The sequence below is a fragment of the Urocitellus parryii genome, unplaced genomic scaffold (genome assembly GCF_045843805.1).
Source record: "Urocitellus parryii isolate mUroPar1 unplaced genomic scaffold, mUroPar1.hap1 Scaffold_37, whole genome shotgun sequence".
NCBI lineage: Eukaryota > Metazoa > Chordata > Mammalia > Rodentia > Sciuridae > Urocitellus > Urocitellus parryii.
In genome coordinates this window covers 991,960-1,014,495 of record NW_027553327.1, presented here as the reverse complement: position 1 = coordinate 1,014,495, position 22,536 = coordinate 991,960, and positions in this window count along the sequence as shown.

Genomic DNA, 22,536 nt, shown 5'->3' with positions numbered 1-22,536 from the left:
CACAGCTTATTGTAATGCAAAAACATCAATAATAACATCTAGCTCTCAGCCTTCTGTGGTGGCACATGCCTATAATAACCAGCAGCTCCAGAGGCTGAGGCAGGAGGATCTTGAGTTCAAAGACAGCCTCAGCAAAATTGAGGCACTAAGCAATTCAGTGACTCTGTCTGTAAATAAAATACAAAATAGGGCTGGGGATATTGCTCAATGGTTGAGTGCCCCTGGGTTTAATCCCTGGTACAAATAAATAATTAATTAAATAAATAAGAAACCTAGCTATCATTGAAAAATCCAGGACAAATGCTAAACTAGATGGATCCCTTAGGACAAGAGGCATGGAAACTTGTAGGAAATGACTGTAACACTGATCCCTCTGAGGTAGTGCAGTGGTTCTCAATCCTAGCAACCTCTAAGCATCACTGGGGAGCTCTTAAAACATGCCAATACTTGTTTTGGATTCCAGTTCTTCCTAGAGACTCAGATTTCACTGGTATTAAGATGGAACCTGAGAATCAGGATTTGGGTAGCACCACTTTCAAGCAAGATCTACCTGTTCCTTAAGGACCAGTGTTCCAAATGCAGCGTGATGCAGGCATTCAGTGATTCAGACAATACTAACAACAGGGACCCTACCACGTTCTCCGTACCAGTGGGTATGTTGTTATCTTGGGCTGAAAGAGTGGAGAGTGGCCCACATCACAGAACTCCCACCTCATGGCACGTGACACAGTGAGAAAGAGTGCACGTGATCCTTTTAAACATTTAATTAAGCAACTCCTACACTGTCATGACGAAATTAAACTTGTTGAGGGTTACAGAGTTTAATGAGAAATAAAAATAAAAAATTCTCACAAAAGCTCCATTTAAGCCTATTATAAGTGCTGCACTCTCTTCTGAACATGGATTTTGAAAACAACTGTCAAAATGTAAATCCTCAGCACCCTAAAAATGACTTATCATTTTGATTCAATCTATAAGTCGATGATCATATTTCTAGTGCCAAATTTTGACATATGAGAACTGCAATAGCAAAGAATAGAAATGCATCTTGTTTGCCCAAGTCCTCCCCAAGACTCACCCACCCTGTGGGTTCCCCAGAAAGCACAGGGATTGTCCAAAGAGCCAGTCAGTAAGGCAGCATTTGCTATGCTTTGCTGCTCTGAATTCAGTTCTGCTGCTTTGCATTGAACTCTGTACAAATGTTCTGGATGATCCTGGGGTTGTATTTGTACAGGTTGTCAAACTCATCCACAAAGAAGGAGTGGTCTCTGGCAGGGTGAGTGGCAATGACCTCCAGCTTGTCCTGTGCAACCCATGCAACCCTTATTGAACAGGTGATCACTCCTATGGGGACAAAGATCAGATGAAACAAATGCCCCTAAGAAAAAGTGTTGTTGATGAATCTTTGCTGTTTTGCTGCCCTGTCAGCACAACCCAATCCCAAATCAGAAATATGTCAAGCAAAAGAAAAAAACTCCCATGGGACTCTGGGTTCTAGAATTAAGACCAGGTATGGCCATTCATTCATCCATTCATTCAAGAAATACTTTTGAGCATCCACTTCAGAGAGGAGGTAACAATCTTCAGTGGGGAAAATGGAGAGACTGCCTGCTGTGATAGTTCTTGATTTGGTTGGGGGCAGAAGGATATCAGGTTCTTGATCTTACTCTACAAACTCCTATTCCTATACCACCTTCAGGTTAACCAGGGTGGATGCACAGGATGGCCAGGAAACAGAGGGCAGAACCTGAGGTGGTCTTCCTGCCCAGGCACCTGCCCTGCAGCCCCCTTTCTGCCAGTGGCCCATCTCATCTTCTAGGTGTACAGTCCTGCTTATTAGGAGCTATCAATGCTTCACATAGCTCTGGTCTAATATGCTTTCAGTTAACCATCATGCTGCATATTAACTGCCAGTCTCTTTTCTCACCTCTCCAGCTTCTTTTCTCTGAATATTGTCTCAATTAGGAGAAGTTAGCCTTGGGTTTTAAAATGCTGGTTAAGTGGCCATGGGAACTGAGCTTAGACTGAGCAAGCCCATGTTTCTGCTCAAAGAAAGAAAGAAAGAAAGAATATCCCCCTATAAAGACTAGAGAACAGTATGCAACTTTTCAGATCCTTGAGACCACCCTTGCACAGAACCTTCTACTGTCAATTCTGACAGATGGTTGTTAACTCTGGACTTGGATTATCCTAGGAACACAATACTCATTGCATTTTTAGATGAATCATAGTGTTTGGCTGAGCAGGAACCCGCCTCCATGTAATTTGTATCTATTGGTCCCAGTTCTTTAAAGCTTCTCAGAATATGATCCCCTGAGAACTCCCATTTCCAACAGTCTTCTCATTCCCTCACTTCCTGGGTGAGGCCCAAAGAAGGTTCCTAGAGAAATAAGTGAGGGTGGGACTGAACGTGAGCTTGGACAGATGTGCTAGAAAAAGCCCTGGGCTGAGGAGCCAAGAGCTGGCCCATGTGCCACTCACTCTGGGATTTGGAGCGGGTAGCTTATGACCCTTGAACTAACTCTGCTGATGTGAGACCAAGGGAATTTGTGACAACTGGCACAAAGAACATCACCATCTCACCATTGTGAAGGTGCCCCACAGACTCTGCAAAAGGCAAGTCCCTGAGAAGACCTTGCCTGAATGCATTGTCTAGATACTTTGGTTTCTGGAAGTCAGCACCACCTGTTCATTAAGAATTGTCTTAGGAAGGATTTAAAGCAGCTCTCAAGAACACAAAAAATCCTGAAAAAAATAACCCATATTAAAAGTATGCACAGAAAAGGGAAAAATAATTGACCACTGCATTGTGTGAGATTTGTACCATAGCACTTAGAGGTCTCCAGTTCCTCTGACTACTTTATTCAGTTTTATCATTGTTATTGTTACTATTTTTCTTTTTCTTAGTTGTAGATGGCTACAATACCTTTTATTTATTTATTTTTATGTGGTGCTAAGGATCAAACCCAATGCTTCACACTTGTTAGGCAAGTTCTCTACCACTGAGTTACAACCGCAGCCCATTTAATATTACTATTATTATTATTATTTTGGGTTTCTTCAGGCTATTATATTTTCATGCTCTTTTATGGCACTTTTGAGAAAATATATATTAATTAATTCATAAATGTGATTTATTTTCTAAACACTTAAGTACTTTGTTCATTTTTTGTGTTCTTTTAAATAATTATTTCTTAATTTTAGGTGGACACAATATCTTTATTTCATTTTTCATGTAGTGCTGAGGATCGAACCCAGTGCCCCATGCGAGTACACTATCACTTGAGCTACATCCTCAGCCCTCATTTTTTTGTGTGTTTTTGAGCCTTCTCTCGACAACTTAGAAATTTTTATATGGAAATATCACTTTTAAATCTTCTGAATCAAAATTTCTTAGGGTTTTCCCCCCAAACCCTCAATATCTAATTTACAAACATAGTATGACTTCCTTAAAGAACACTATTAGTCTTTAAAAGGTATTAAGGACAAATTGGTGTCTTCAACACAGCTAGGGATTTGTTTTTCTTTCATAGAAAGTGAAAAATAGAATTCCCTTTTAGTGTCTCAAGCCCTGGTGGGAAAAGCCTCAGGATGTAGGAGGTCAAGGAAAGGCTCCCTGTTTTCAAAGACACTGGGGGAGTTTCTGGCTGCCCTTCATCCTTCCCTCTTTGCTACTCAGACACCTGCAATATTTGCTCCTCTAATGGCTTTGAACAGTTTTGAGAGTCACAGACAAAACCAACACACAGAAAAGCAGAGCCTTCCTTGCCCTCCAAGGACAGCCTCTCCCTGCCCTAGAGAGGAGCCTCAGCAGCTGGATGAGCCAGATTCCCCCTACCCTCTGATGGGTGGCCATGGCTGGTATCCGCATGTCATCGTAGGTCCTGCTGCGTTCGGTGATGAGGATCATCAGCTTTCTCTTGTTGGGTTTGGACTTCTTGAAGAGCTTCTCCAGGGCATAGTGGATGGAGGCGCCAGTGCTGGTGCCACCACTCCAGTACCCCCACCCTCTTGATGGCGTTGAGGATGTCAGGCTTGGTGCTGTACTTGTCAAACCCAAACTCCAGCCGCTGCTCGTAGGGTACTGCACGGCCTGATACGTGTGTCTGTGTCTGAAATCTCAAACTCCTTGCTGATGTTGGCCATAAACTGCAGGACTGTGCAGAAGTTGCCTGTCCCCACACTGCTGGAGCCCAATGACAAAGCCAATGTCGGCTGAATTTAAGCAGGTCTTTCTGCAGGCCAGGCGGTCGGTGTCACAGACCCGCTTCACCAGGGGTTGCATGGTCTTGGAGAAGCCCAACCAACTCTGCACGTTGAACCATTGGTTCTGCACACAGCCTGGAGGACAGAGGGGAGGGACACTCACCAGGTCAGCAGTCAAGTCCCCCAACCTGGCACCCTTACCTTGGGCCTCCAGGTGGGTGAAGAAGCAAACAGACTCCTGTTTACTGTGCTAGTCCTTGTTGATGGCTCTTTCCCTTTCTGTTCACCTATGTAGGCACTTGCTGAGACAAAGACCTCTCCAGTAATCTCTGAAATCACTCCTGTCTCCACAGATAACAATGCCTCAGTGGGAAGCCCTTGTGCTAGGCAAACTCACAGGGAGATGTAAGTCACTGATTTCTGCTTCAGATTTATGCCTCTTCAGCTCAATTCATTTGTACTGGCAGCCAGCCATGACTGGCATTGGTGAGCACCAAAGCATGAGAAAATTAAAGAAAGCTTTTGTTATCCTGGGAAAAACAGAGCACCCCTAAGAAGTGACTGAGGAATGTTTCCAGAGCAGGCTGCACCCACTGGGAAGGGGCCCTAGAGTTGCTGAGTAGTCACATGGGTCAGGGTAGTACTAGGTGCTCTTGGAGAGATTCTCTCATTCAATCCTCACCTCACCCTATAAGGGGAACAATGACCCCACCCCCATTGTTAGAGAACAAACTGAGGGCCACTACAAGGGGACATGCCTGAGTTCCCCAAACTAGATTGCCTAGCTGTCTGCCTTCAAAACCCAAGCTCTGCCTTCCAGACAACCTTGTCAATAGGCAAACAAATATTTATTTATTTGTGCCTAAGCTTGTTCCAGAAAAAATTCAAGTCAGCTACAAATAAACATTGAGCAAACTTGCTGGTGTGTTCCTGGAAGTGAAAGGGCTAGTGTTCCTAAGGTGGAACATTTGAACATTTTTTTTAGAGTGAGAGAGGAGAGAGAGAGAGAGAGAGAGAGAGAGAGAGAGAGAGAGAGAGAGAGAGAGAATTTTTAATATTTATTTTTTAGTTCTTGGCTGACCCAACATCTTTGTTGGTATGTGGTACTGAGGATCGAACCCAGGCCACATGCATGCCAGGCAAGAGCACTACCACTTGAGCTACATCCCCAGCCCTAGGTGGAACATTTCTTCCCATCCCTTCCTTTGTGGGTCACAGAGCATGTCTGACCTCATGACTACAGATGAATCTGTATAATTAAAAAATTATTTTGAAACTAGTAATGGCTTAAACATTCTAGGAAAAATACATGTTTTCTTTGATTTGTAAAAACCTAAAGCAGGTTACAAAACTTTCTATGGAGGAGGCGGCACAAGAGGTTGAGTACTTGTAGGAAGCTGATCTTCTGGATGGAGAGGCAGTATCCCTATCGGACAGCCTGTGTGAGATTCCAGCAGCAGAGAGTGGTGGTGCTAGCCAGGGACAGGTGGCCATTGGCCTGAGCACAGGGCCTTTGTGGTGTCACAGCAGCAGGGCCAGAAGCAGGGTTGGGACTATGCTTTAGAAGGCCTCAAGAACAAAGAGAAACAGTGAAGGGTTTGGAGCAAGAGCCCCAAAGTTGGAAGAACTCTTTATAAGCATGAGTTGGGCTTCACTGTTAAATCTCTACACAGGAGACCCAGGAGAAAGGCAGGTAAGATGTTAAATACTGACTTGAAGTGGGGAGATGTCACTGGGCAAGAGAAAGAACAGAGAGAAAAGGGATGCAGTTTGGGAGCTGATCAGGAATTCTGGGATGGATGGGGCTGTTCATGCAAAGTCCCGAGAAGGAGACATTTTGGGTGGAAAAGATGATGATGAACTTGGCTTGCTGCATGTAGGACTTCAGGTTCTGACAGGGCTTCCAAAAGGGAAAGGTCATCAGGTGTGATGGCACATGCCTACAATCACAATGACTTTGGAGTCTGAGGCAGGAGGAACAGCAAGAGACTGTCTAAAAATAAAAAGGGCTGGGATATAGCTCAGTGGTAGAGCACTCTAGGGCTCAATCCATAGTATGGAGGTACTGGGAGAGAGTCTTTCATCTGAACAGAGAAGACTGTACAGCTCAAGAGATGAGAACTGAAGCTGTGACCTTGGGAAGATTGGAGGAAGAGAAGATTGTGAGGGAAGATGGATGAACAGGATCTAAGTCCTGAAAAGATCCATGTTCAGGGTACATAATGGAAGAAAAGAGCAAGTGAAATAACAGCTGCACAGGGCCAAGAAGCCAATGAAGAGGATTTCATGGAGCAAGAAGAAGTCAGCAGCCTGCTATGCTGCAGGAGGTCCAGCCTTATTAGCTCCAAAAACATAATAATAAAGTTGGAGGAGCATCACGGACAAGATTTTGCCAGGCGTGATGGCACAGGCCTGAGATCCTGTTAGACCAGGACGAAAGAAAAGACCACTGGGCCGGGCTGCCTTTCCCTCCCAAAACAGCGGGAACAAAACAGCCGCCCCACCTTTCCTACAGTCCAGCTTTATAGCCCAGAAAGTTACACAAAGGGGTGGGGGGGTTACAGATAACAGAACTCTGACAAGCATCACACTAATGGTAGTTTACATTTTTTGCTGGCCCCAACATCAGAATTTATGAGGACCATTAGAGCCTCAGAGAGGGTCCTTGTCTGGCCAGGGAAGGCCAATATTTATGAGGTGTCACTAAAGTTTCAGAGAGGGTTGCTATCTGGTCAGAGAGCCAGGCATGGGTGAGTTCAAGGCACGGGCAGGCATTCCAAGCAGGTTCAGAGTTTGCAGTAATTTATAGTAAAGCCGAAATTAGCTTTTCATGGCTTTGTGGCAAGATGGCTTCGAATTTTAATAAAAGATGTTGGGTTTATCAATCCCAGCAACTCAGGAGACAGAGGCAGGGATCCCAAGTTCAAGGCCAGCTTCTGCAACTTAGCAAGATTCTGTCTCAAATATAAATAAATAGATAAATAAATATACCTGAGGATGTAGCTCACTGGTAGAGCACCCCTAGAATCAAACCCCAGTATGAAAAAAACAAAAAATAAAAGACAAGCTGTCTAAGCTTGCTGGCTCTGTTCCTCCCTCCCTCCATCCTTTCTTCTCTCTTTCTCTGTCCTTCAGTTGAAGCTTTGCCTTTGAAGGAAGGTTTACGTGGACAGCCACTGGAAAACACCAAAGGTGGTTTATTAGACTGGAACAGGAAGCCAACTATCCCATCTGTCCTGCCTCAGGTCCAGCCAGACATCTCAGCAGAACCCAGAAATAGCATTGGAAACATGACCTGCCTGAAATGTCGAAACACCTCCCTTCTCTTGTTAATCAGATTGATTAATTTGTAGCATGTTTGTGTGAAAGTACATGTGTATGTGTGTTTGTGTGTGTGTGTGTGTGTGTGTGTGTGTGTACATACATGTGCATGCTCATGTGTTTATATGAAGCCTTCCTGGACTGCCTGGTCCACATCCCTGATGCTGTGGGAGGAGCAAGGAAGAGCCTCTACATGAGACCTTTGGAACACTGCTCCTGCCTTCTGTTCCCAACCTGCTGGCCTTGGGTGGGTGTGAGACTTTTCTTTGAGAGAATAATTTGAGGTTCCTTCATTGGAGACACCACTACCTAGATGTGAGATTCATACACTTTTGGAAGCCCAAGAAAACAATCTTCCTGGAATTTCAGCTTTTCAGAGTACAGGGGAGCTTGACTGTGGGTGAGTCTCTGGCAATTACAAACCTTGTTGGCAAAGTTAGGCTCCATCACATACTGCTTCTCATTTTCCGCAGCAGCTTCTACAGTGATGAAGAAAATGTTGATTCCTGATTCTCTTGCAAGCCTTGAAGCCTCCTCCACTTTGTCTGTGGGCCAACCATCTACCATCACTATGGCCACATTGGGAACACCACCTCTGTTTCCATTGGCTTTGGAAAAGAAGGTCTTGGTCACAAAGGAGATGGCCCAGCCTAGAAGAAAAAGACTCATGCTTGAAGGGATTATGCCAGTGGTAAATTCAGAAACAGATCACAGCAGCACAAAAAGGTCCAAAAATACACACTCACTCCCTCCCAGTTTGACTGTTCTATTTTTTGAAACACTTTAGTTTTAGGTGTACAATTCAGCAGCATTTGTGAGTGTACAGTTTAGTGGCACTGGGGCACATTCACAATGCAGCTGTCACATCACTCCCTTAGTTTCATTTTAAGCCTTTAATTTCTAATTGCCTTGAAAAAAGTTATAGGGACCAGCAAGTAGCAGGGAAAGACTTTCATAGAAATAAAGGGACTCTTATTTGCTTGGGTCAGACTCACTCTAAGTCTCTAAGCTGCCTCACGTTGTGTCCTAGAGCACAGGATCGGGGGAGTTGAACTGGAGTGACAGTAGCCTTCTCTGGGCTTCCTAAATCCTGGGAGCTGCTGGGCCTGCAGGGCTGTATTCTGTGGTCAGTGGTCTTTCTGCCAGTTCCAAGCCAGGGGCCCAAGTTTGGCTGTCCAGGGAAGAGCTATACCAGGAACTGAGAGACTGTGTTCTAGCACTGGCTGTGCCAACCACTGGCTATGTGGCCCTGGGTGGTCCCTAATGGTCTCTGGGTCTAGACTTCCAGGCCAATGATCTGCTTCAGCTGAGTGCAACAATCATGAGGCTTTGTGAAACCTTGAGATGCCTTTCTCCCATGTGCAGCATCTCAGGACATTTTCAGAGTCAACTAGATGACAAACTATCCTACTTTCACAGCAATTTCCCAGTCTCAGTGCTAAAAGCCCAAGTTCCCCTGGGCAAATTGGGATGACAAGGCTCCCTTGCTGGGTTGTGTGGAACCAGTGTGTGTGTATATGTGTGTGAGAGAGATGTGGATATATACCCATGCATCCTCTGAAATTATACACAGGATCTTGTGTATGAGTACTATCTGGGTAGCAAGGCCATACATATTCTTTTTGGAGATTCTCAAATGAGTCCCTAATAACAGCTAACAACCACCTTTTTTAAGTAAATATTATCACACTCAATGCTTCTCTGGTTTGGGCAGTATAATATTACCTGTCAAATGAAAGTATCAAATGGTTACATCTAAAGTCCTGGAGAAGTGTCTTAGTGAACCCCTGTGAACTGTCTGCACTGAAGCTGGTTGCTAAGGGAAAACATTGGCTGCTGAAAACTGCTTCCATGGCCAAGGGATAATTTCCATCAAGTCCCAAAGCTTCCAGTAGTCCTTTCTGGCTCAATATTAGGTACCATAAGGAGGCCAAAAGATCACTTTGACCCCACCTAATCTTGAGACTAGTTGAGCCCACAGTGAACTTGATGCACATTCCACCCACCTTGCAGTGGATTTTTATTGTTGTTGTTGGTTCCTTCCTTCCTTCCTTCCTTCCTTCCTTCCTTCCTTCTCTCCTTCTCCTCCTCCTCCTCCTCCTCCTCCTCCTCCTCCTCCTCCTCCTCCTCTTCTACTTCTTCTGGTACTAGGGATTGAACTCAGGGGCACTTAACCAATGAGTCATATCATGAGCCATTTTTTTTTAAAAATATTTTATTTAGAGACAGGTTGTCACTGAATTGCTTAGGGCTTTGCTAAATTGCTGAGGCTGGCTTTGAACTTGCAATCCTCCTGCCTCAGCCTCCAGAGCTGATGGATTACAGGCATACACCACTGTGCAGGGCTTGTAGTGGGTCTTGAAACCAGATGCTGGATGTCTGAAAACTACAATGTCCATACTCTCTTGCATCTAGATTTTACTTTCACAAATTGATGTATTTACATGAGATTTAGAAGATGACAGGAGGCAGGGGCTGTACCTTTCTTTCAGCAGTTTATGCTGATGAGAATCTGTAGAGTATTTGACTTCTCTTGGAGCACCATTGACAGACATGTTTGTGTTGGTTGCTAGCTTTGATGGTGTTAGGAGAGAGGGTGCAGAATAGCCCTTTTGTGGATAAGAATGGATCAGGGAGGACTTGGTTCTGGAGTGGCAGCTGTAGAAGAAGCTTCCTAATTGTAGGCTTCCTGCTGAAACAGGTTCCTGAAAAGGTTATGGTGGCAGAATTCAGAAAGATCTTGGAAGAGGTAGCAGTTCCTTTGGAAGCCCTATTGCCAAAAAAACCTCCCAAATTCTGCTTCTTCAGTCCTTTCTATAATTCTCATAATGTTTAATGCTCTAAAATAAATCACTTTATACCTGAACCAGCTGGTTGGATTCTGTCCTCTGAACCCAAATCCTGAACCAGAGGCAGAATTCAAACCTGTGCTACACTGAAAAAGGTATACTGATTAGGTTGAAACACCTTTCTGATCTCCTCAGGGAAGTTAGTTGTCTTCTGAAGTTTTTCTCCAGTAAAATTTTGCTCATGGAAGGATTAAGTGGAGAACAAGTCAGAAATCAACTTTATCATGTTTGTAATGAAGATGCTTTGGAATTTGGGGCATGGAGAACAGCAGCTTGGTCAGTGTTTATTTAACATTGTTCAAAAGTGACAGGCTCTGCATTTACTTGATTCTTATGTTTGATGGCTACAAAATGTTCTCTCAGGGTTGGGGAGGAAAATAATTAATCAGATTTATTGTAACTCCCTCAAGGATAAGATAGTTCTACACCCTGCACGTAGATTCTCCATGCCAAGCAAATGTGGCCCACATCTCCAGTCCTTTGGATTTTGATGGTATGAACAGGTTCCCTGAGAAGCATATAATCAGCCCCCCTTGTGTCCCCCAAAATAAGGCTAACATTTATACATTAATTTCACATTGGCATGGGTTCTTTGACAGTCTGAGCATGGTTAGTGTGAAAATGTGAAACTGTTGTTTCCTAATGCCCCGTCACCTCTGGGTGAAATGATAAAATGGAGTTTCTGAACCTGCTCCAGTGAGGATTACATCTTGAACTTCTGTTTCCCCCTCCAAAGGCTCAAACATCACAAAAGATTCATCTTGAAATAGAGGACAAGACTCTGTTTGCAAAGCCATTGCTGCAACAGTAGCCGATTGGAACAAGACTCCCAAGGAGCACTGAACTGCTTTCTGATGGAATTGGTGGTGGGATTTAATGTTCAATCTTGGCAACTTGGAGTTCAACCAGGAAATAGTCACAACAGCAGTCCTGCTTGTCCTGAAGAATGTTGGCATCCCGAGGAACCAAGCAAGCTGGAACTAGATGACACACATCTAGTTTTTGTCAAAACGACAATTCTTGCCACCTGAACTCATTATAATACTTTAGAAAAGACACAGATGTTACATGAGTCATTTCTTGATGGATTCTTTTTTTTCCTCCTTTAATATAGAATGTTAGAAGACAATCACATAGAAAGAGAACCATGGAAACAAGATAGAATTATCTGAAGTGGGGTCACATGCCTACATTAGAAAGCCCTCCTCTCTGGGTAATTTTCTCAACAGCTGTCTTCAGGTCTCGAGAATTCATGTGAGTTTTGAGGTTAAACTGGTTAGCAGGGTTGTCATTGAAGAGGTAGAACAAAAAAAAATAAAAATTAGCTCAAAACTTATTACTGTCAAGAAAGGTAAAAATAATACTTAATTCTTTTATATACAAAGAGAAGCTGCTTCAAAGCCTTAAACTGTGGTTCATAAAATGTTCCACTGTTGGCAGAGCAATGGGAAGACAGAGACTGGGATCCTTCACAGGGGATGGAGAGAGGTTATTTCAGAACTGTGACCCAATGTATGGGTGTGCAATCCATGTAGTCAGATGGGGGTTGGTTTACTGCTTTGCTACCACCATTTGGGATTCTTAACAATTTTTGAAAGAGGACCTGCATATTATGAGGCTATTTTGGGCTTTAGGTTACTAAGTCCTCAAGTGTGGGCATGGAGACCTTTTTTTTTTTTAATTTGATGGTACTGGGGATTGAACTCAGGGCCTCCTTCATGCTAGGCAAGAGCTTTACCACTGAGCTACACTCCCAACGTGGGAGGAGACTTTCAAAGCATCTTTTCCAAGATCCCCAGAAGTAGATCAATGAAGGATTTCTGTGTACCTGTGAATTCCTTGAGTCCCTGTCTATCCTCAGGGCCTGGATTGTAATACAGGCAGAACTTGGTAAATGTTGAATAAATAAATGATTAGAGATAGAAAGAAATATACTATGTTGAATTATCCTGTTAGTGGCTCACAAAATAATAGCAATTGGAAGATTTGTATTTGAGCACATGTGTTGAAAACCTTCAGTTACTAAACATTAGCCTATTCTTGGATAAACCCCAAGAATGGCAAATCAAATCTACCTTTAAAAGGGACACAAATTTTACTGCCTGGAAATAGCTTAATTTACTTATCAAAAATTCACTAGATATACTGCTGACCACTCTATTTTACCTTGACACTAATAGCTCAAGGATCTCAGTAAATATCTGTTTCATAGGAAGTACGTGCTTTTGAATTTCACTGAGCAAAATGCCCTTTGCACACATGCAATAAATTTCGATCATGTGATTCTTGTGACTGAAGGTATGATTAATAGATATAGGTATCAAAGGGCTCTGTTGCCACATACTAAATCTAAGCAGCTCAAACAGAATTAATTTTTAGAAAGTGGGTGGCTGATCCTCACTGAATGGTCAGTGTCCTTACCTTATTTTGAAACTGAAATTAATTCCATGAATTATGTTTAATACCATTTTTTAAAAATATTTAAGTTTGGTAGGGTTCCTACTCTTTCATTCATAGTGGCAGTATTAGGATACCTTCTGAAAAGTTAATGGTTTTGGACAACAGGTGATATTCAGAGACAGAGTGTGGCCTCTATATTCAGAAGCACATAAGAAGCCTAAGTAAGAACTGAGGTTTGGGCTGAGTGGTAGAGCATTTGCCTATCATGGGTGAGGCACTGGGTTTGATCCTCAGCACCACATAAAATAAAGGCATTGTGTTCATCTACAACTAAAAGAAAAAGAAAAGGAAGAAGAAGCCTAAGTAAAATGATAGACCCAAACATCAAGAGTTAGGGAAAATCAACGTATCTACCCAAATACCTCTCCTTTCCATGTACATTCCTCTTCTACCTGGAAAATTACTTCAAGTAGCTAGCTGGACTTAGAATTCAAGTCCTGGACAGTAAAGCACTAGGAGTTTCCCTCCATCCCACACCCTAGGGCACTTCTCAGTTCTTTCAAATGTTTTCTTGGGTGAACCTGTGGCTGTTGAAGGCTCAAAGGCAATAAGAAAAGCAATGAACCTCTATAAAGAACCTCACTTTCCATGTCCAAACCAGGGGACAAAACTTCATGTATGTTATCAAGATGATTATTACCTGACAATATTATTAGGCCATCTCAAAATCCTCCTCTTCTGGCACATGAAAAAGAGCAATGGCACTCAACTTCTGGAAAGGCTAGTCTTCGATATGCTCTATCCAAGGCAAAAAAATTTCAAAGAAAGAGTTTGGGTGACAGCATAGAACCTATGTTTGATTAAGAGAGTCATAGAAGGGGAAACCCCAAATCTATAGACTCCCTTCAAATTTTTGGCACATGTTCAAATGTGATTGTATGGAATGAGATTCTGAGAATCCTCAAGGAAAAAAAACATCAACAGGAAGACTTAAAAAGTCAAGGAGAGATTTCTGCAGATATCCACTGTTGGTGAGACAGAATTTGAATCCCATGTCCTGCTGAATTAGATAGGCTTGCCAAATATCTCAGGTTTTTCACTGAGTCTACAGAAAGAGTATGATTTAGAATTAAAAACACTTTCCAGGATTAAGAAAACCACCATAGGGCTGTGGTTGTGGCTCAGTGGTAGAGTGCTTGCCTAGCACATATGAGGCATTGGGTTTGATCCTTAGCACCACATATAAATAAATTAAAAAGGTATTGTGTCCATCTACAACTAAAAATATTTTTAAAAAAAGAAAGAAGAAAACCACCATAAGATTGATAGCAAAACCTATATAGATGACCCTGACAAAACTTAAAAATAAAACATAATAAAACCTTTTCAAGAGATATTTGATCCATCAATAACTTAATTGTTTGAAAAAATACAAGCGATATTTTCACAGGAAGATAACAGAATCGAGAGTTTCTATAATGTATTATCCATAATGTTCAAAATACAATTTTTAAAAATGCTATACAAATGAATAACATAGGGAAATGTCATTCAGAGACAGGAGTAGGGTAATGGGTGGGGGGTGGGGAGGCAGTCAATAACAACAATATGAAAGGGGTGAGAGACAATCAGATTTTGGAGTTAGCAGACAAGGACTGTAAAAAAATATTCTGATAAATATGTTAAATAAGCATGTAAATATAATGGTAGACAAGGTGAAAATGTGAAATTGAAAGAATGACATGGGAATTCTAGATCTGAAAAGTACATTTGAAATTACAAATTTATTGAATAGGATCAACACAGATTGGACACAAGTGAATATACTTCAAGGTATGTCAGTAAAATTATTGAAAGAGTTTCAGAAGCACAGAAAATGGGGGAGCGGGGAATGAACAAATTTCAGTGACCTGTAGGATAGCATCAAATGGTGTATCATATATATAACTGGAGTCTAAAAAAAAGAGATAGAAAAAAAGAGGTATAAAAAATCACTTAAAGAAGTATTGGTCAAAATATTCCAACTTTTAGTGAAAAAAAATAGGAAAGAAAGAAATTCAGAGATAAAAAGATGGAATTATCAGAATACATATAAAAGAAAAACACATTTACGGACATAATGATGTACTGCTCAAATTTCATCCAGAGGGAGGGAAAAAGACACATTATATACAGGAAAACAATGATTAAAAAATGATTATTGAGTTGTCATGAGAATTATTGGAATCTAGGAAACAATGGGATGATGACACATTTTTAAGTGGCAAAAGGAAAGTCTACAAGTCTACTTGGAATTTAAATCCATTGGGAAAAAAAGAACTGTTTGCTATCAGTGGTATTGTTCCTAAGATAATTACTAGAATCATTCTTATTTGTTAGACTTGGAAAGTAACATAAAAAATTCAGTTTCCAGTAATGGTGCCCTGCAGCAACTCTCCTATCGAAAACAGCTATAAATTCTGTACAAAATATTTTTACAATCTTCTTAAAAGAAACACAAAGCTGACAAGATAACAAAGAATGACATGGTCAAAATTTGATAATACATGGGAATACGGTTAAGTACATGGAATAAAAGCCATTTTTTTCCCCTTTTGGGTATTGAACAATCAGAAAAAACTTGAACTTTAGTTTGGACAGCCATGTAAGACCCAAGGGGAAAAAATCAAAGACCCAGACAATCCAAAATAGAAGAGTCTGAGAGGTAACATACTTCACACTAAGCTAAGACACTAAAGAACAAACTCAAAGCAAAAATGGCATAAGTGTAGTGACACTCAGATGTATTTGTAATCATAATTTATATCAGCTGGGTGTTCAAAAAAATCTTAGCAATGAATTCACTTTAAAGTAGCTTTGAATTTTGATAATGCCTCCAGACATCCACAAGAAGCAAAAACAAAACCCTCCTGAAGAAGAAACCTCTATCTCAGAGCTCATATTAATCTTATACTTTCTAAAGGACAGTGAGTAGAACACAAAAATAAACCAGGAATATAAAAGAATAAGTCAAGTCATCATGAGCAAGAACTAGAAAACAAGAGTCCATTCAAAGGCTCCTCTAATATCTCAAGTGTAAGGACTACAGAGACAGTAATTATGAAATAACTACTAAGTTTAAAGAATAAAAGATCATTCTGAAAATATCTACTACAAACAGAATGTTATTTGGAGGGGGAGAAAAAATACCCAGCAAATTTGATTGAAAAAAAGAACCAAGGTGAATGTCAACAAAACCAAAACTTCACTGGATAAAAGGATTAGAATTAAGACATGAGAAAATGAACTAGAAGATAAATGAGAATAAATTACCCAGAATAAACCAGAGATGACATGCAAGGTGGCACACACAACTAACCCCAGCTACTTGGGGAATGAGGAGAAGATTGCAAGTTTGAGGCCATCATTAGAAACTCAGTGAGATCCAGGCTCAAAAAAAAAAAATAGGAAAGAAAGAAATTCAGAGATAAAAAGATGGAAAATATAGACTAGAGAAAAGGAGAGGACCTACGATATACATATAATTAAAGCCTTTTTTTCAAAAAGAGAAGAAAGTGCAATCGGAGACATATTTAAAGAAATTATGAGAATTAGACAAAATTAAAGAAATGCCAACCTAAACATTTAAGAAACCTAATAAAGTCCCAAACAAAATAAAAAGGAATCCATAGTCTGACAAATCAATAAAACTACAAAACACTAAAGACAAAGAAAATATGAAATGTAAAATAAGAAAGTGGCAAAACACAATAAGATATTTGTGTCTGATATATTAAATAAAATAAGTAAAATGCATTCTGTCACCTACAACTAAGGAGAACAAATCAAAATCATAATAATAAAAAGTAGCACTAGTGTGGCTCTGATTACTTCTGAAAGTTTTAGGACTGAAGGAGATATTAGGGCTAGGGTGTGCCTTAGTGGTAAGTGTGTGTTTAGCATGTCTAATGGCCTGAGTTCGAACCCCAGAACCAAAAAATAAATAAAATAAAATAAACAATAAAAAGAAAGATAGTGGGACTGGGGTTGTGTCTCAGTGGTAGAGCGCTCACCTAGCATACATGAGGCACTGGGTTCAATACTCAGCACCACATTAAAAAATAAACAAAATAAAGGTTGTGTCCATCTACAACTAAAGAAGAAATTCTTAAAAAAAAGAAGTAGTATCTGAAAAGGCTTTTTAAAAGAGTAGCTGGATCTGGGCATGATGGTACACACCTGTAATTTCAACAGCTCTGGAGGCTGAAGCAGGAGGATCTGGAGTCAAAACCAGCCTCAGCAACTTAGCAAGGTCATAATCAACTCAGTGAGGCCCTGTCTCTAAATAAAACATTAAAAAGAGGGTGGTGGGGCTAGGGATGTGGCTCAGTGGTTAAGCACCCATAGGTTCAATCCCCAATACCCCAAAGAAAAAAAGACATCTGGAAACTTAAGTGACAGAGCTTATAGAAAACTATTTCATTCTTGATCATTTAATCTCTCTCTCTGGCCTCACTTTACCTATACCTAAAGTAAGGGTTATTTTCAAAGCTAGTTCCAGCTCAAAGATTACACTGTCATTATATACTTCGTCAGTGGGAGGTGATTCAAATTATAATATTCTACTGCCTAAAAATAAAATGCTAGCTATCATCAGAAAGAACAATGGAAATAAAAAAAGAAATCATATCCCAAATTCCATAAAGCTATCCATATATGAAAAACCAACACAAGTGTTGAAACTGCCAAACTTTTTTTAATATATACTGTGTGTTTTGTATATGTAAAAACAAAAAACAATAACTAAAGCACTTGTTCTTAAACCTTGCATATTATAACTATAAGGTAGCTTTAAAAAATGAACAAACAACAACAACAAAACCCAGTAATGCCAGGGACCATATTTCCAAAGATTCTGATAAATATTATTGATTGGTCTGGGGTGGAGCCCAGGGAATAGGTAACTTTTAAAGTTCCACACATTATTCTAAGACTTCAGCAAGGTTTGAGAAATGTTAAAACTTAAATAACAAATAACAAGATATGTTTAAAAAGAGTAAAACCTCATAATTAAAGCTTGTGAAATTATCAAGGCTATGAATAGAATGAAAAATTAACCTGCTAACAAAATTATACCATACCATCATGGGGTTTACCTGTTCCCAAAATAAAGGAGTAAGTTAAAGGACCAATTGAATTGAGGATTAGTTGCATAGAGTAGTAAGTGTGTACAATGTTACCCAAGGTATAATGCAAACTTTAGATAATTATATTCAGAAGAGCTCATAAGAATTCCAAGATAGCAAATGCCTGGGGGTTATCAAAGAGAGCAAGTACTTTCAAAGTATATAACTATTTTGAAGCAGATACTCAAGATCATCATTCCTATTAAAATGTCCTTAGTGCAAGGGTCAGAACCAGAATACGAGACTGCATGGACCCAGGATGGCACATACATAACTCTAGCTTTGAAAGAATTCATGACTGAAGATCATACATTTCTCTGGGGATAAAAGAAATAGAGTAAAACTTAACACAGTGCATTTGCTGCTATTTATTTATTTAGCACTTATTTGTGTTATGTACCACACCTGTACCAGATACTTTAAAATAACTCATTTAAGTCTCACAAGGCAATTAATTATCCTCACTTTACACACAAGAAATCAAGGCTCTGGAAGGTCATTTTGGCAAATATGTATTAAAGGCATGATATACAACAGTAAATTGTAGAGCATGGAATTAAACAAAGATCTATACCACTGTGCCTTTCACAATATTTTATATATTATCATAATAAGAAAAATAAACATCATTTTAAGTGCTTAATTTTTCCACTTAAATGCTTAGAAAGTCTTCTCCACAGTTTTATGAAGCCACTTCATCAAAAAGATATTTCAATCATTTTTGACTCCCCCTTTTCTCAAATTTTACATCCAACGCCTAGTACATCTTGCTGGTTCTATCTTCAAAGCTGTTCAGAATCCATTATACTTTAATGACATAACAAAAAATACATTCATATATCCCTGCCACCCTCACTCATTTCTAGCCTGAATTAACTCAGCCTCCTAACTAGTCTTCCTGCTTCTTCTATCCTTCCACATCTATTCTCATTTTGGCAAAGGGATCTTTTTAAATACAGCCATTACCTCTGCTCTCTGATTAAAACATTACAATGACTGCCCATCTTGCTGAGGTATAATAGGCAAGACTCAGTACTTCTATGACATTATTTCTTCCATCAGCTTTCTCTACTCTTGCCACATCTGCCTCTTTGTTATTCCCCAAACATTCCAAGCATTCCCCCTTCTCCTGGCTGCTTCCCCTGCTTACACAGCTTCACTTCAGGTTATTACATTTTCAGGTTTTAACTCAAATGGCATCTTATCAGTAAAAGCTTTCTTCCCCTCTCAAGGATTACACATCCCCCTTATCCCAACAGGGCATTTATCACCTTCCAATCTGTTATGTATGTATTTATCACTGTCTGCTCCCAATTTAAACTTGATTAGAGGAAGATCTCTTCATTCTCTCTTCATTGTTTTATCTTTTCTGGTACCTCAAATGGGATACAGCATGAGGTAGGTATTTAAGAAATATATGCTTAATGAAAATATAAATTATTACTGACAAAACCCAGATTAATGAATACTCCAGCATACAACCTCCACACCACATGCCCTGCACAATCTTATAACCAACTACATACAATTCTAGCACTTTCTGGTAAATATCCAAGCCTCTTCCAATTCTATCACACATAATCATCAAAATCTAGGGCCAAGCCAGGAACAGTGAGTGGTGCACACTTATAATTCCAGTGACTTGGGAGGCTGAGGCAGGAGAATCATAAGTTCGAAGTCAGCCTCAGCAATTTAAAGAAACCCTGTTTCAATTTAAAAATTAATAACAAAAAAAGGAGGGATGCTGAGGATGCAGCTCAGTGGTAAATCACCTCTGGGTTCAAACCCTAGTAATCCCCAAAAATCAAGGGCATGGGTTATGGGGAAGGACCAGGAATTAAACCCAGGGACACTTAATCACTGGGCCACATCCCCAGACTCCTTTTTACATTTTATTTTGAGACTGGATCCAAGATGCTGAGGCTGGGTTTGAACCTGTGATCCTCCTGCCTCAACCTCCCAATCTGCTGGGGTGGTGAGCACTGTGCCACTGCTCCCAGCTAGGGCCACTAATTTTTGTGTTTCATATATTTGCTTTCCTAATAGTTAGAAATTTTCAAATACTGACCTTTGGGCTCTCTTTAACTCAAAGCATTTTCCTCCAGCTCTCGTTTCCTTCACTTTCAATTCTTCCCTCTTATGCTATTCTAAGAAAATTAACCTTCCTAGCAAATTAGAAACTCTGATTCTTCTACATATTGTTTATTTTCTATTATACTAACTAGACTACATGTTTCTTTGGGGTCTTTAGCACAATGTCTCACATACAGAAAACATTCTCAAATCTTATTAGTATTCTTTCTCCAATTCCTTTCACACATGTACAGCTCAGTAATACCTTGATTATTCTTTTTTTCTCCCATGAATAGCCTATTCTCTTAGAGTGGGAGAACATTGCCAAAAGTTAATAGACAGTCTATTAAAATGTGCCTGGGGAAATAAATGACAAAAGTTTTCGGTACAATAGAGCTGTTTCCTTACTCTCAAAATCTGAATGTGGCAGAGGCAGGCCAGGTAGTTGGGACCTTGGATTGCCTTTGAAAACTCTGCCTTGTCAACTTGAAAGAGCAGAATGGACAGGTTCCTGAAGGGACAAATTAGACAGAATCTTAAATCTTTGTTGGTGTTAATAACATGAGAAGAAATTTAAAAATGATCCATATTTCATCAAAATTCATTTAACTATTTTATTTCCTATTGTTTTACTAGGAATATTTCTAATGGTGAATAAGAAAAATGAAGTGAAATGTTTGAATTTAATGATGATCTGATGCAAAAAAATGGTTTTTTTAATTTCTAATTTCACTAATAAGGGAGACAAAGATCACAGAATATTGCAAGCCCTCTTCCCCTTTAATACTTAGGTTCAGAAAATATGACAGAGTTTTTAAGTTTCTCTATGGGAACTTAATTTAGCACAAGTCAAGACACTGTAAAAATGTATTGTTCTTAATACGATGAGCATGAATGAGAAACCTACCTTAAGTTTAAAGTGTGCATGTGTGTGTCTGTGTCAAAAAGTAAAGATTGACAACACAGGAAAATCAAAAATTTAAACATGAGGGAGAGGGTGAACAGGACAGGATGGGTTAGAAATTTCCAAACTCCTACTTATAGTATTGAGTTCTTGTTTGTTTTTGACCAAATTAGCATGACTTATTTTACAATTCCTAAATCAGAAATTAAAATATAAGCAGCTATATAAAAAATCATATCCTGCAAATGCACACATTAAAGTTAAGCCCTGCCTTTAACTCTTTCTTGAAGCCTGAAATCCACAAGCTCATTTACACAATGTATTACTAATAAAGGTAAAAATGTATAAGCATTCAAACATGTTGGGTACTATATAGACATGATCAGACTCATTCTAAGAAAACTTACAAATTTCAAATAGACGACATTAGAGCACCATAACAGTAGAAATGAAAGTCACCAAAGAATATAAACATAAAACTCTAGAAATACAGACTTAGAAGAAATCATAGACACCATGGACCACTTTCACATTCATTCAACCTGTTCATCCATCATCTCCATGAGAGATCTTCCCTAATGATCCCATCTAAAACAGCTGCCCCATCACACTTTATTCCTGTACCCTGACTTGTTTTTCCCCACAGCTGTTACCACTGTAAACCATTATTCTACACAGCTGCACTTGCTGATTATTTGCCTTCAGACTAAAACAAACTCCACGAGGGCAGAATCTCTGTCATTTTTGTTAATCCCATAACCTAGACACACATGGTGGGTATTCAGTAAACATGTCATGAATATAAATGATGAAAGTGAAGCCCAGAGAGGTTAAAGGATTTCCTCTAGGTCACAGAGCTAGCAGCAAGCACGGTCCTTATTGATAACCCTGTCTACTATAATCTTGCCTTGTTGGTCTTTCCAGAACCATTTCTCCACAAAAGCAGTCTGTTTTAGCACATGATTCTACTTAACAGATTTTTCCCTCTCTCTCTCTGCCAAAGAAAATACATGTTACAAAAAGAGGTGAGGGGGGGGGTAAACTGGATAGCATTTTAACTTCAACTACTTTACAAACAAAAATTGTACTCAAATTTCCTAAGCATATAGGATTAGCCCCTAAAACAGGCACAACCAATAACAGTTCTTTAAGTTCCTCCTCAAATTAAGTGTGTGCTTTATAACTTTTTTTTAATATAAAACTTCTACAAATTTCTCATTATATCAGTTTTATTTATTTTTTATTTTTTTTAGAGAGAGAGAGAAAGGGGAGAGAGAGAGAGAGAGAGAGAGAGAGAGAGAGAGAGAGAGAGAGAGAATTTCAATGTTTATTTTTCAGTCTTCGGTGGACACAACATCTTTGTTTGTATGTGGTGCTGAGGATCGAACCGGGCTGGCTGCACGCCAGATGAGCGCGCTACAGCTGGAGCCACATCCCCAGCCCTGGGCTTTATAACTTTTAAGAACCAGCACTGAAAACCAACTTACCAACTCAGAATGGCCTGTAAAGTGTCAACTCACTTTCATTCTTCTCAGGGCCCACGATAGCTCACCTCTGGATATATTTTATCTGGCAGATTATGTAAGGCAAGTAATTAATACTGAAGCCTCTTTAGCTC